General features: G+C 32.7%; 1 protein-coding gene across 1 annotated transcript in view; it reads left to right on the top strand.

Annotated features, from left to right (window-relative positions):
- Positions 1-587: 587 nt before the first annotated feature.
- LOC106616006 (probable G-protein coupled receptor B0563.6) overlaps positions 588-15,240 on the top strand; it is an 82,750-nt gene continuing 68,097 nt past the window's right edge. The window contains exons 1-2 of the mRNA XM_014232450.3: positions 588-724; positions 1,834-2,514. The gene's annotated coding sequence lies outside the window, so the exon portion shown is untranslated. The remainder of the gene's footprint in view (positions 725-1,833; positions 2,515-15,240) is intronic.

The following is a 15,240-nucleotide window of genomic DNA, read 5'->3' as shown; positions in this document are numbered from 1 at the left end:
ACTGAAAAAACTCGCACATATTGACATATAAATACACAAATATTTTGTAATATTTGCGGCCTAACTGGAAATACGCAACCAGCACAGAAGTATTCCTCAGCAACTTGCAAAAAATTGATGCGCATTTGAAATGCGAGCGCATGGCACAACCGCTCACGGCAGGTGTGGGTCAACTACAGCGAAACTGATATGAATGAATTATTCTGCACGAAAACAGGTTGCTTTGTTTTCAATGTTTTGTTATGATATTACGCTTCTGCAAGCCAAGTACACACACAATTGCAAATGGAAGTGTTGTCGTAGTAACGAACAGCTGTTTGGTTTTGCGTAAGGAAATCATAATTTTGAGATGCCAAACGCATGCGCAAAGAGAACGCTGAATATGGAGAACTGCTAGAAAACCCAAACAAATGCCATTCGAACTGTTATGTACAGGACTTAGACGAATTTCGAGTATGTAACAGGACATTGTTATGCTGCGTTGGCAATGATTACTTTGTTAGCCTGCATAAGGACGCGGCCAAGTGCTACGCTGTCTAAGAGCACTTGATAACGCGCGCTTTCTACACAATTTTAATCAGTTGTGGAAGTGAATTCGTAATGGAAAGTTGTGGTTTACGGTAAAAACAAGTTTTCGGGTACAAAGTGTGCGAAAAACAATAACAAACTAAATGAACTTGAGCCTGAAGAATGGCAAAATAGCAATGAAGGATTCACACATATGGTGAGATGCAAGTGGAGTGAGACACCAAAAATCATACGAAATTTATGGCATTATAATAAACTATATTATTAATAAAAAAAAAATTAATTTTCAACAAAATTAATTACTACAAAATAATTTTTTATTTTTATTTTTTTAAAAAAATTAATTAAGCCAAAACCAAAACTGAAAAAAAGTATTATAATCCAATCCACAGTTTTCAATACTACTATAGTTGAGTAAAAAAGTTTTTTTTTTGGTTTCTTTGCCATTCCATAATTATTTATGGTAAATTAAAGGGAAAAATATATAAATATACATATAAAGTTATAAAATGAGACCTCAAACTAATTGATATAAAAAAATTAATTTGTCAATATTAATAGAATACATAAATAACATTTAAAAAAATTAAAAAATTAAATAATTTAAAAAGTAAGAAATCAATTAGTTTAAAATTAAAATATATTCAAAATGATAGATAATAACAATCTAATATTTTTAAATTGATTTAGATAAAAATATCAGTAACCATAAGTTTGAACATAAAAATTTCAAAAAAATATAAAAAGTTTAAAATAAATATACACAATGAAGTGCTAAATTTATAATAAAAAAATGTTTAAAGTTAAAAATAAACGAACGAGTATTTATTGAAATAATAAAAAAAAAATTTCCGATTCGGCAAATCGTTAAAATTAATTAATTTACTTTATATATAATAAAAATTATAATATTACACAAAGAACTATAAAAATATATTTAATAATGTGTAAATATGAATAAAATAAGTAAATATAATAAATACTATTTATAAAAAGTAAAAAAATTTTATCAGAAGGTATTCTTTTTTAAATAACAAAATATGCTAATAACGTTAAATAAAAAATCCTAAAAAATATTGTATTGTTTTTAAAAAATCAAAAATTTAAGTAAATAAACATAAATTTCCAAAATTTAATTTTTTGTAATATATTTTTCAAAAACCACCAAGTGAAATACGAAAACAGCTATACTTATAAAAAAAATTACAAACTTATACAATTTACGTTAATATTATTTTATAAAAGAAATATAGATTTAAAAAAAATATTTTATATATATGTCATTTTCCAAACATTTTATTGTAGCATCTCAGTAGAAAGCTTCAAAATCAACTCTCAAATTAAATGTCAGCATAAAAATTTAAAGGCAACAAAATGTAGTTGCCAAGGAATTTAAATCAAAGTACAACTTAATTCCAAAGTGTTTTTAAGCACCAGCACTCAAAGCGTACGACAAGTCGAACAACATGCCTTGGCAACGGGCGCGCTAAAAAGAGCTTATCAAAATCAATCAAATATGTGGCAGCTCCGACTGTAGTTATTGACGGCTCCAGCTGCTACCAAAACCGCGGCTTGCAACAGTTCATTATGAAATTCATGAGTTGAGTGCCAAAAATGTACGAAAAGTTTAACATTTCAAGTTAACTTCAAGTGAAGCAAAAGTATAAGAAGCAAAATTTTAAATCACCAGTGGTAATCATAGAAAAAGTTCAAAGTGTGAAGGTGCACTCAATTGAGTGAGTAAGACAATTCAGTGAATACGTGTGAAAAGTAATGAATTATATTAAATTTCTGAAATAAATAATAATAATGCAGGCGAATATTATAAATATACAAACAGTTTGTCTCCTTAACAGTTAACTTTTCATGAACTACAATTATTCGCAATGAGCGACTTTTCCGCATTAAAATTTGTAGCAGTTAATAAATTGTGACTTTGAGCGTATTCGTTGAGATTTATTGAATGCCGGAAGTCTAATTTAGTGGGTGAGTATTTTCGTAATTACACTAGTTATACTATACTAAATTATTTTGATATATTATAACGAGAAAGACGTATAATATTGCTATATCGATATAATTTATCACTATTCCGATTTGAAGGGGTATTCTAGTCTTAAAAGTGCGCGTGGCCCCGCCTCCTAAAAAGTGGAATATATATTTCTTCTTAACCATTCAAGCTATGTAATCCAAATTTGCACAGAAAAAAAATTTGTGACACTTCCTTCAACAGTGCGGAAATGGATGAAATCGGATGATATCTCCGCTCACTCCCTAAATAACGGTTTTGTTAAAAACTAATAAAAGTGCGATAAATCAATAACTAAGTGCATCAGAGACGTAAAATTTTACATCCGGGATGGCACAAGGGGTTTAAAAGTAACGGTTGTAAATTCATATATCCCCTGAACTACTCGATCAATTTCAACAAAATTTGGTACATAAAATTATTTTAACAATCCCACACAAAATGAGAAAATGAGCAAAATCGGACTACAACCACGCCTACTTTTCGAACTTCCGGTTTACTTCATACCACATATATCGGTGAAAACTTTATCTAGCCTTATGCCATATGTGTCAGTCAATATGTAAGATATCTTAGAAAAATTAACCGAACGAACAATATTGGATATACTATGGTTTAACGTATAATATTTATAATATATATTATAATATATATATGTATATATATAACTATATTTTAAAGCCGAAAATATACGAATTTAGATAAATATGGCTAAATTTCAACCTGTGAAATATAATGTTGTTAAATCACACTATCTAGGGGACCAATTCTGATCACCAAAACGAGAGAGTAAACGACTTGGAAATGTCTCATGCAGTAATTGAAATGTTTCACGACCTGTATTACATGTGACATCGTCTTGTTGAAACCACCTATTGGACACATCACTAACATCCAATTTCTACAAAAAGAACTATACATATATAATATCGAGCACCAGTAACAGTCACTGCTTGACCAGCCTCATTTTCAAAAAAGTGTGGTCCAGTCATGCCGCCAGCCCAAACTCTACACCAAACAGTGACATCGCTTAAAATGATTTTGCTCGAAAAGTCAGCATCCATTTGTTAATGCTTGATAATCTATTCAACAAACTCGCATCGCAGTTGCTGTGTTAATTGAATTTTGTAAGCATGGAGACACAGATCTTCAGTGAATATACGACGTAGATAGTTTCTTGAAAATTGTAGTTAGAAAGAAGTTTTATGACACTATTGTAGGCAATGAAAAGTTTTATAACTTTTGTGCACAGACTATTTTCACATAACCTCAAAATTTATAAGAAAAATTCAAATAACCATATTTTTGGTCTTTTTATATTTATCTTGTACAAAAACTATTTTTTTTGTGGTAATTTGGAGTAAACTTGCCTACTTATATCCCAAATACGCTGTATTTTGTTTTTAATAAAATATTAAGAAGGAAACCTGATTTCGACTTAAAATCGACAACAACCCTAATATTTAATTAAAAAATCTCAAGTCAAAATTTCAGATTTTTTAAAAAAGTAAGTAAGCTTTATATTTGCTGAAATCTCTACTTTTTGGTAGTATAAAAATTATATATTGGTATATTAATATTTCCCAGAAAAATGACAAAATTCTTACTATGTTTTTTTTTTTTTCTTTTTAAAAATTATCTAACATGGTCTAAAATAAGTTTGATAGCATTCAAGAGTTACAACCGATTGTTCATTTGAGTTAATTTTAAATAAATATGCTAAGCGTTTGTTATCTTAAGATTCTGGCTAAAACTCGTACATCTTTGAGCTTTTAGCTTAAAAACATATTTAAATAACAATCATTATTGCATAAAGTGTTTGCAAATTTTGATGAAATTTTTTAAGTAACATTTGCAGTTAAAAAACAATTCCTAAATAACTTTATTACTTCATTATTCTTTATCCTAAACATTTTGCTTCAAAGTAATGTTAACCATAAACTTGCGATAATTTAATATTTAAATTTCTACACTGATATGCATGAAAGATGAATTTAAAAATTTCAGTAATGTAGGAACGTTCGTCGTAAAATATAAAAATATTAAATTATCATTTGTTGCATATATACAGGCGTTTAACGCAAGCACCGACACAGACACATTAAATACCACAAGCAACCGCTAGAAATACAGCTCAGCTGTCAGTTCTTTACCGCTTTCGTCTTATGTCATATATGATGAATCGTGCTTGTTACCTTGTATAGCCGTTAAGCAGCTGTAGTCCGCCAGTAGCGCAAGTGATTGCCGCGAATTTGATATACTACACGCATACACACAGAATTATACACGCATAAAAGTTGCTCACTTGTCACGTGTAGCACACGCTTTAAGCCGTTGCGTTCCAGATACTTCTTCTTTCGCAGATTTCTTTTTCACATTCTTTCGTTTATGCCTTTACGCATTTACTTTTTATCATCATTTTCGTTATTTCCAAATTTTTTTATCGTCCTTTCTTTGGTTCGTTTGTTGCTTCTTTACGTGCCGCGAATACTTTAAGTGTTTTTAAGTTGTAGTTGCCCGCAGTAAATGGAAAAAAAGCTCGGAAGAAGAGTGTAGAATTGCTTGGACTATATATCATATACTTGTGTGTAAAAATGTGTAACCGCCATTACTTAAACATATGCGCATAAAAATTTATATAGGCTGCTGTGCTAGTCTGCCGTCTCCGTACATCCTTCGTCCGTTGTCTAGCTTACACAAGAGGCCTTTTCTCTTCACATAGTTAGCGCTACTGTCTTGTTGCCTTGTGGCATATTCTACTGATTTTCTTTTTTTTTTTTGAGAAAGGTATGAATTTAATTTGGTTGCTGCCATTTTTTCCTTTTTTAACTTCCGTGCTAAATTGCTCTCACTTTTTACTGTAACCAAGAAAAACGGATTACCACGGTCAATTATATTTAATACCGTCATGTAGTTGCTTCGAAGTTATTCGGCGCTTTATTTATTTTGCAGTTTGTAAGTTGTTATGATGCCCAAGGATTAAATTACTTAGTGGGCAAGGAAAACTATTTTCGCATCTAAGTCTCGTTTGGGATGAGAAATGAAATTAATTGCGACATTATAAACTTATTGTGAGCAGAATATGGAAGTTAAAATATTTGTTCACTGCGGTTACACTATTCTAACTGAAATGTTAAAGAAGGTTAGATTAGGTTCAATCGTACTATATACAGTCCTTTATGTCAGAAAATATATCTTATCTGTCGATAAAGCGCCTTCAGGCCAAATATTAAACCGAGTTGACTAATATTTTTTATTATTGAGAAAACTAATATTTTTCTTGTCTGTGTACTAACTATAAAGATGAATTTGGGTATAGCATGGCAGTTGGTGACTTTTCGCAACTCCAAACTAAGTCAATACTCTCTCCATTTAGGATTTCCAAGAAGAAGCGGTTTTCATCGAATCTGCCATGATGAGATACTTATAAAGTACTATTTTTGTTTTAGAAAGAAATAAAGCGTTTGATATGTCTACACATTAGCACTACATTGAACTGTTTTCTCCTCATCCGGTTCGATCGCGGTGACGTAGAATTGATAATATTTCATTATAAAGGAAAACAATAGTATCACAAGAGCTAGTATGCGACAACACAGATTGTTCATATAATATCGAGATATTTGTTGTTGCCCTCTTTCATCGGACTCAACTGCTTCTTGGTTTAATCATAGCAGCGAGGTTGAAATTCACCAAAGTATTTTATCCAACTCTAGGTAAAATCATACTGTAAAGAGTAGGTTAGAGAGCTCCTGTTTTTAGGCATACCTTGAAACTTAAGAAGTACCGGATTGTTGAAATGGAAGCTGTTTTTAATATACCGTTCAAACATTTAGCAAAATAATTTCGGAATTGGCTAGTGGGTTTAAATATTTGCCGATTAGAAATATTATATTTATGCAATGAAATTGTATAATCTATAGTAATCGACTTACTGAAAGAATGTGCCAGTCAAAAACACGAAAAAAGGCTAAATCGGAATCAGCGTTCGGAAATGCATTGTTATTACAAATAGAATTAAAAATTGACAAGACTTAGACAAAATTAACTATAGCAACATTTAGAAGCGTGCAAAGCATGATATGCCATATTGGTGTAATCTTATAAAATCATTTCTGATGTATAGAATGTCTGTCATCAAGCTAAATATACCAAAGGAGGAACTTGCAGGTTGGATTTGACATCTTTTTGGCTAATAATAGTAAATAAAAACTGAATTTAATTTAAGGTCATGGTTTTGACGTGTAAATGAACTATATCACATGATTTCGTTGGAGAATGTATGAAGACCGATTTGTATTTGATAAAATTGGAAACAAAGCTTTTGAGAAACTTTCAAAAGAGATCAACACTTACGCGTATACGATTTAATTACGGTGAAACAAAAAACTTTTTATCTAGTAAAATGTATGTACTCATAAAGTGGTTTTCATAAAAGGCTTTACCAAAAAGCGATTTAGAATATACAATTAACATATATACTTTGTTAAATAAAGAATAGGAGAAAGCAATTTAGAAAAAAGTATATTTACTTACAAGCACTCATATAGCGAATATTTGTTTTTAGAATATTTCAGCTCAAAATGTTCATATCTGTTATAAAATATGCCATAATTTTGAAAATTTAGCTGAAAGTGGAAATTGGTATACATATAATTAATAAAACAAAACTGACGGTAATTTAAATACTACTAATTAACATAGTAATAATGTGATATTAGCGTTTCTGATACAATTATTATACAAATTTTATACTTATTTGAACTGACAAACACATTAACATCATAATATGACTTCCAACTGAGTAAACAAGAAAAAAACGTTAATTTCGGCCACACCGAAGTTATAATACCCTTCACAAGCTGATTTCTAATGGCATATATAAAGATCTTAAAAGATGTTTATCTTGATTTTGATCAGTCGTTTGTCAAATATAAAAGTCTTACATACAAGGGCTCAGTTTTAATTGTTCAGTTTGTATGTCAGCTTATTGCTACAGTGACCCGATCTGTAAATTTGTTCGGATATTGTAGCATTGACTTAGGCAATATTCTACACCGAAATTCGTGAAGACATCTCGTCAAATCAAAAAGTTTTCCTTACAAGAACTGGATTTTGATCGAGCAGCTTTTATGGCAACTATATCATATAATGAGCCGATATCCAACAAATGAGCAGTTTATTGCGAAGAAACGCATGTAATTAATTAATTAATTTAATATCGATATCTCACTGAGGTACCAGTTCGCATATATACATACGGACATGACTAAATCGATTCAGCTCTTCACGCTGCTAATTTACATATACATATACTTTATAGGTACTCTGACGTTTCCTTGTGGATGTTACATAACTGCAAACTTAATATACCCCATACAGGGTATAAAAAATGCAGTTCAAACGGAAATTACTAAATCAACAGTCTCTTGCAAATAAATAAAAAAGGCATTTATACGACTTAATTATAGCAACAGCTCCTTTTCGGGTATTTTGCATACATCAAGAGATTTGTATGCTTATTTAAATGCAAGGATAGGGAACCGCTTACAAACATTGAGTGTGACCGCTTTTTTTCTACTTTCTCTATTTATGGATGAAATATAATATGACATTTTAATAAAGTTGACGTTAATCTGATACAGTTGCCAACGCAAATGAGACCCAAAATAACCACACATAATACTGTACTATGTGTGAACAATGTGTGAAAAGAAGAAGCAACAGCTAAGTGAAGCCTTATTGCCTTAAATCATGCTGACTGACCACTGAAGCGGAGGAACATTTCCGCTTTTGTTTGCCAACTGGGAAATTAAGTGCGTGTCCACGTTCTACGGATAACCGCAAACACACCCCATTACAAATGATTGCATGAATGCCTTGCGCTGTGTATTTTTGTACTATTTACATAGGCTTATTTGTGAGTCTGAAAATGTGCATATATATTTCTTCAGGGTATGCGCAAGAGAGGAAATTGAAGTTTACGCACAACAAACGGCAGATAAGCACAGTTATGTGTGAAACTGCAATTTATAAGATATGATATGTGGGATACTTTACTGATGGTATGATAGCATGCAAACCGGTCGGCATCTCAGCAGCTAAAAACCAGCAAGTGATCCTCGAAATGGCCTTTTATTATCAGAGATCCTCACGATTTAAGTAAAGTTTGCTACGATGACATATGTATGTACTTTTATGTAATTGGTTCGTCTCTATTGAAAGACTTTACCACAACTCAGAGGCATTATTTATGACATTATCTGTCACAAAATTCATAAGGCTTTTGATATACTTCAGTGAGAGGTTACATTCTAGCAATTTTGATGTCAAAGTTGTACCACGTAGTGCCAGAACAATTGTCGAAAATATTGATAAAATATTGGAAATCCTCGAGCCACTTACGACAACGTCAAGCGAAAGTGGTCGTGGATGAAGCTAGAATTGATGGCTAGAAAGATTTTGCTATGTACTTAGTGGGATTGCCAGAGAATCATCAAGTATGAACTAATCTTCTACAGCTAAACTCATAATTCGGACCTGTAATAGCAACAATTGGCCGTCTGAATGAAACAATCGCCCAGAAGCCAATAGGAGTGCAATTGTATTCGATCAGGAAAATGCCAAGGTACACACATTGATAGAGACATCAGAAGCTTCGAAGGCTTGGTGGAGATGTTCTTATGCATCCACCTTATAGTGTGGATCTGGCACCAAGTGATTGCAACCAGTACTTGTCTATGGCGAATTGTTTTCCTGGTGGAAAAGTCGCCTCAAGAAAGGCGTGTAAAAAGCTACTGTCTTAGTTATTTGCCAATAGATGCAATGGTTTGTATGAGAGTTGTATTATGAAATGGTAACTAGTCATCGAATGAAACGGCGCATATCGGATCTTCTATTTAATGCAAAAATATACTGGAATTATTTTTACCAGACCTTTAACTTTTGCAGGGTTATTTCATAAAACAACCACCTTTGTATCGCAGTATTTCAAATATACAAAATGAACGAATACGGAAGGGATAACTTCAGTCGAAACCGCACATTTTATACTCTTGCAACTTGCAAGGATCAAAGCCCGGAAAGCCCTTTATATAAAAATGTTGGGAAAGAACTAAACATCCGTTATTTGAAGAAATCGTGGATAAATTGAAATTTAACATCTTCTTGTCTTATATTGAAGGCCATAAACTTAGACGTAGTTTTATTGCTATATATTAGTTCGCCCCAGCTAAAATGATATTAAACACATCTTAACATGAGATACAAAGATAATAATGTGGAATGTGGAAAACGTCAGCCAGAATCGGAATTCATTATATTAGGGATATAAAGTTATAAAGTTTGGACTAGGTCTAGACCAATTCCATTCTAATTCAGCGCAAAACCACATAATTTTTAAGAAAACTTACCCATTTAATTTCATTGAAATATCATACATATTCACCAACCATAACGATTTAAATACAGGTGGAAAGACGGAAATAATTTTATGGAGTATATTGGGGATAGGGAAAGGGGTATGCTCATTGCCTTAATTTTGACATTGCTCAGGTATACTTGAAAACATATTTTCAAGCAATTTTTTAAATATTTAACTTACACACTGAACGAAACATTCGCCATAAAACTTTTTAGAAAAACGAAAATCATTATGTATAGTATATGGGAGTTGGGGATTGTATTGACCCAATTTTATCTATCCTATCCAATACGACATAACATACAATGTACAGGTTGGTTAAAAAGTTTCTGCTCTCACCAAGAAGCTAGTAGTGCTCTAGTTCCAAATTTTCTTTTATCAAGTTGGTAGATTTGTCGTGAGAACACATGCTAAGCTACAAGTCATTCTGTCAATTAATTCTTTGTTTACAAGCTATTTGAAGTTGACGTATCAGAGTATTTTTTTAATATGTTAAAAATTTGATTTTCCCTGTAATTAGACTCTTTGTTTTGAAAGGTTTTAAAGCAAAGGAAATTTATGAACAATTGTGAGAAGTGTATATGGAGTCCTCACCTTCAAAACGCACCGTTGATTTTTGGGGTGGTGAATTTAAACGTGATTGTAATAGGCTTGAAGACGATCCACGCCAAATGGATGAAAAAAATTCGTGAGACATGATCTGGTTTGCAGCACAAAAAAATCAGTTTTCATCAAGACAGTTGATAGATCAGTTGACATCATGATAAAATTCAACGAATTAAAGTACGAATCACTTGAGCATCCACCGTATTCACCAGATTTAACTCCCAGCGACGACTACCTCTTCAGGAATCTGAAACAATTCCTTCCATTAATTTATCGCACTTTTAGTAATTTTTAACAAAACTGTTACCAAGTTTTATTAAGATATCTCAATCTTTCTCAAGTTATCGCTTGCACAGATGGACGGACGGACCAACGGACAGACAGTCAGCCGGATTTCATCTCGTCTCTTCATCCTGATCATTTATATATACATAACCCTTTATCTAACTCGATTATTGTAAGTAATACCAACCAGCGTTAGGTGAACAAAACTATTATACTCTGTAGCAACATGTTGCAAGAGTATACAAATAATGAATATTTGTTTTCAATATATGTATTTTTAATCTTAATCTTTCACTTTCAAGTATAAAAATTAATTACATAATTCATTTAGCATAAAAAAACATCAATTCTTCATTACTTCAGTATTTTTTTATAACAGAAATTAATTTCAGTGCGTCTTTTAACCACATAACTAACTCTGCATTTATTTTATAATAACGTAAATACGACTTTTTGATTTTCGGAACAGATTTGCTAAAATCGCAAAATCGAAGGGTGTATGTAGATTTCTTTCTTTGACTATATATTGTCAGCTTTAAAATTTGATTTTCGAAGATCTTGCTAATCTGAGCTACATAACATTTATATATATACATACAAGTATATACATCTAAGTATCTACTTGTATGTATGAACCAGAGTCTGTACACATATACCTTTTAAGTACAGGAAATTTACAATGAAATTATATACATTTTCTATGGAATTGCAATGAATCCAGCAGCATCCATTTCCAAGTGTTTACTTATGCATGAATGTACCCGCATATACTTGCACATAGACGTATAGACAGTTGGATGACATTGAAAATTGTTGTATTTATCATGCAGACTCCGACAAACACACACATAAATATTTTATATAATGGCCACTATAATATTTTGGATACGCATAGATACGAGTATTCATCTGTCTGTATATATACAAGTGTGTCTGTGTGACCATGAGACGTCTAATTGCTTTAGCACCGCTAAGCCACAAAACCACAAAACCGCAAAACCTCAATGGTAATGTAGCATAGTGACCTAATAGTCCAGAATGTGTTTGTATACACACAAGTATATTAAGACCAGAAAGTTTCCGGAAATTGCAAATAAAACGAAAAATGTTTAATCTTCATCAATATTTATTTTGACGCTTTCAAAATAAACTGCTTCTGAAGCGATACACATATGCCACCTCTTTTTTCAAGGCGCTGTCCGGAATCACCTTCTGTTCCCTCTGCGAATTTTCTTTTACGGCCTCAATCGAGCCGAAACGGGTTCCACGGAGTGGTAACTTCAGTTTTGGTAACAAAATACAATCGCATGGGGCCAAGTCCGGTGAATACGGTGGCTGATCGATGGTATTGAACGAGTTTTAGTCTAAAGACACTTGTACACGATAGCAAGCCGAGTATTGACGCGTCTTATGCGCAAATTATCGGTCAAAATCAAATGAGCCGCTTCACGAACTATATTTAGCTTACACGCTATCTCCTTAACACTCGCATGACAATTTTCGAGCATGATTTCCTTTACGTTTTTGATATTATCGTCAGTGATAGACGTTGAAAGACGACGCATATCTTCGACGGTTTCTCGACCATCCTTAAAGGCTTTGTACTAGTCGTAGATTTGGGTTTTCGATACTACCTTTTCTAACATCTGTAACGATTCCGCACAGGAAATTTGGTTCGAATAACAAAATTTTATAAAAAATCTTTGTTCAATATTTTTTTCCTTTGTAAAAATTGCAAATCACTACTGAGCTGGACTGATTTCAACAGCTGCTGCACACAAACTGGTTGACAGATCACGCTCATTTTTGGCAGAGTAATTGAAGACAGTACTATCAACTTAACAAAAGAAAAAAGTGCTGAAAAATATTCAGCGCGGATAGTTTTAATGTTTCCGGAAACTTTCTGGTCATAATGTAAATTAGAGCTAATGTTTCTCTGAGTTCACTATTTTGAAGCAACAGTGTTTGAAGTTCTCGATTTAACATCATCTCCCATACTGCTGAACTTAGTTGTCACTTGACATTATTTACTATTCTTTTTCCGAAGTTGTGAAAAGACACTCAAGTTGACTGCAGACCTACTGAATCAAGCGCTTGATATGTTAAATACCATAAACAAAAAAAATTCAATTTTAATCTCTGCAGTCGTTTAGATAACCTCGAAAAAAATAAAAATAAAACAAAAATGTGTTCAAAGGAAAAGTAAATTTTGATTTTTCGCGGGCAAATCAATCGGCTCATTTATTCAATTTTCTCGAATCTATTGGGCATAAAACCTGTGTGGCAGAGAGGTTTATTCCAAAATTGCTAAATTTTGAGCAAAAGCAATGTCGCATTAGTATCGTACAGGAGTTGTTGAACAAACCCGTAATGATGCCTCCACCACCGAATTCACCAGATTTGGCTCCCTGCGTCCTTCTCCTATTCCCAAAACTGAAGAAACCAATGAACAGAAAGCGTTTCGCCGGAATTGATGAGATCAAGTCAGAATCGAAGGAAGAGCTTAAGGCCATACCGAAGAATGAAGATCGCAACTCAGAAGTGTTTCAAGGATTGGAAAAAGCGTTGGCCCTAGCGTATTATATCTGAGGGAGATTACTTTGAAAGGGGAAAAAATAGATATTGATGAATAAATAAGTACTTTCCAAAAAAATTTAAAATGAACCTTTTCCTTGGAACACAACTCGTATGTGTGTCTAATATCTGAAACTAATTTTACGAAGCACGGCCACATTGCTGTTCTTATTAAAAACAATATTAAACAAAATTAAATATATTATGAGGATGGAAAAACCAGTGCGACCAAAATTCAAACCTCAACTATTACATTAAAAATAATGAACCAACCCCTATCAATTACTGCAACATATTGCCAGCCGAGGAAAAAAATTTTCGTTTATAAATATAAACAACTTTTCAACATGCATATCCACAAGCTTATTATGCATGTCTACTGTGTACCGCGCCTAACGTCATCAAAAGGACGAGATTTATTCCAGGTGGCTCAGGAAACAGGATGTGAGTTTGTATCGACCGGAAGACAAACTTACTGCCCATGCGAATACAAATACCCGATATAGTAGACTTATTTATGACATGAAAAGTATCCATTTAAATAATAAATTTCATCGAAATAGAAAGCGGGCTAGATCTAAGCCCTGATCATTCCCCAATATATATATATATATAACACTAAGTGAAACAGTCATGAAAAAAAGAACTAAATTTGAAACAACACAACTAAAATATGCACTGGACTTCATGAAGACAAGTATTTCATCCTACAATAAACTCTCCTCAAATCACTACAATTGAACAACTAGAGCTAGAAGTTGGCTGATTAACAAAAGAAATTCAAAAAGCTGCTTGGGATAATACTTCGCAGATGAAGCGAAAAATTGTTGGTTAAAATTACCCTAAAGTAAAGAAAGCTTCAACGGAAATGGCAACAAACACACTCACCACTTGATAAAATCAACCTTAATAGAGCAACATCTGAATATACTGAGAAATTACTCATATTAAGAATGGGTCAATACACATACCCTTATCTCAATTATCGGGTGACAAAAAAAAAAAGCTGCCACTAAAAATTAACAGTAGTACTTGTATATGGGCTATAAGTGATTGTGATAAAGCAAATGCATTCGCAACACGCCTAGCTGAAACTGAGAGTAGTGAAAATACGTTCCTCAGTAATATTCAACCAGAGATTTACCGTTAGCACCAAACTTTTGCTGATGACACGGCAATACTATGCGTCGAAAACACAGCAGAAAAAGCTGCGATACATCTGCAACATGCAATCAACTTCTTAGTCAAATGGACCAAGGAATAGAGAATAGAACTAAACTGCGACATGTCGGTTCATGTGAATTTCACGACCAAATTAATAAATATCACCCTACAAACCTTTTTGATGTCTGCATACCATTTTCCAATACAGCCAAAAATCTTGGCATTAGGCCCGATGCTAAATTACACTGGAAAGAGCACTTTAAGATGTTAGGAATTGAACTTAACCTTTGTCAAAAAGGGAATGGCTAATTGGACGAAGGTCAAATACCTGTCCATAAAAAACAAATTACTTGTATACAAACCAAATATCAAGCCAGTCTGGTAATATGGTACATAACTGTGGGGTTGCGCCAATGATATATTCATAACTATTATTCAACGTTTCCAAACTAAGGTGCTAAGGAGTATTGTTAAGGCTTTCTGGTACGTCACAAATGCTTATATTCATCGCGACCGAAGATATGAGATTTCAGGCAGAGGCCCGCTACAAAAGACTTAATGAATATGTGAATGAGGAAGCGAGAATTCTCCTCTTAGAGATACAAGTATGTCTCTCAAACTGTTCGTTAGT

The sequence above is a fragment of the Bactrocera oleae genome, chromosome 5 (genome assembly GCF_042242935.1).
Source record: "Bactrocera oleae isolate idBacOlea1 chromosome 5, idBacOlea1, whole genome shotgun sequence".
Taxonomy (NCBI): domain Eukaryota; kingdom Metazoa; phylum Arthropoda; class Insecta; order Diptera; family Tephritidae; genus Bactrocera; species Bactrocera oleae.
This window is presented reverse-complemented; position numbering and strand designations above follow the sequence as displayed.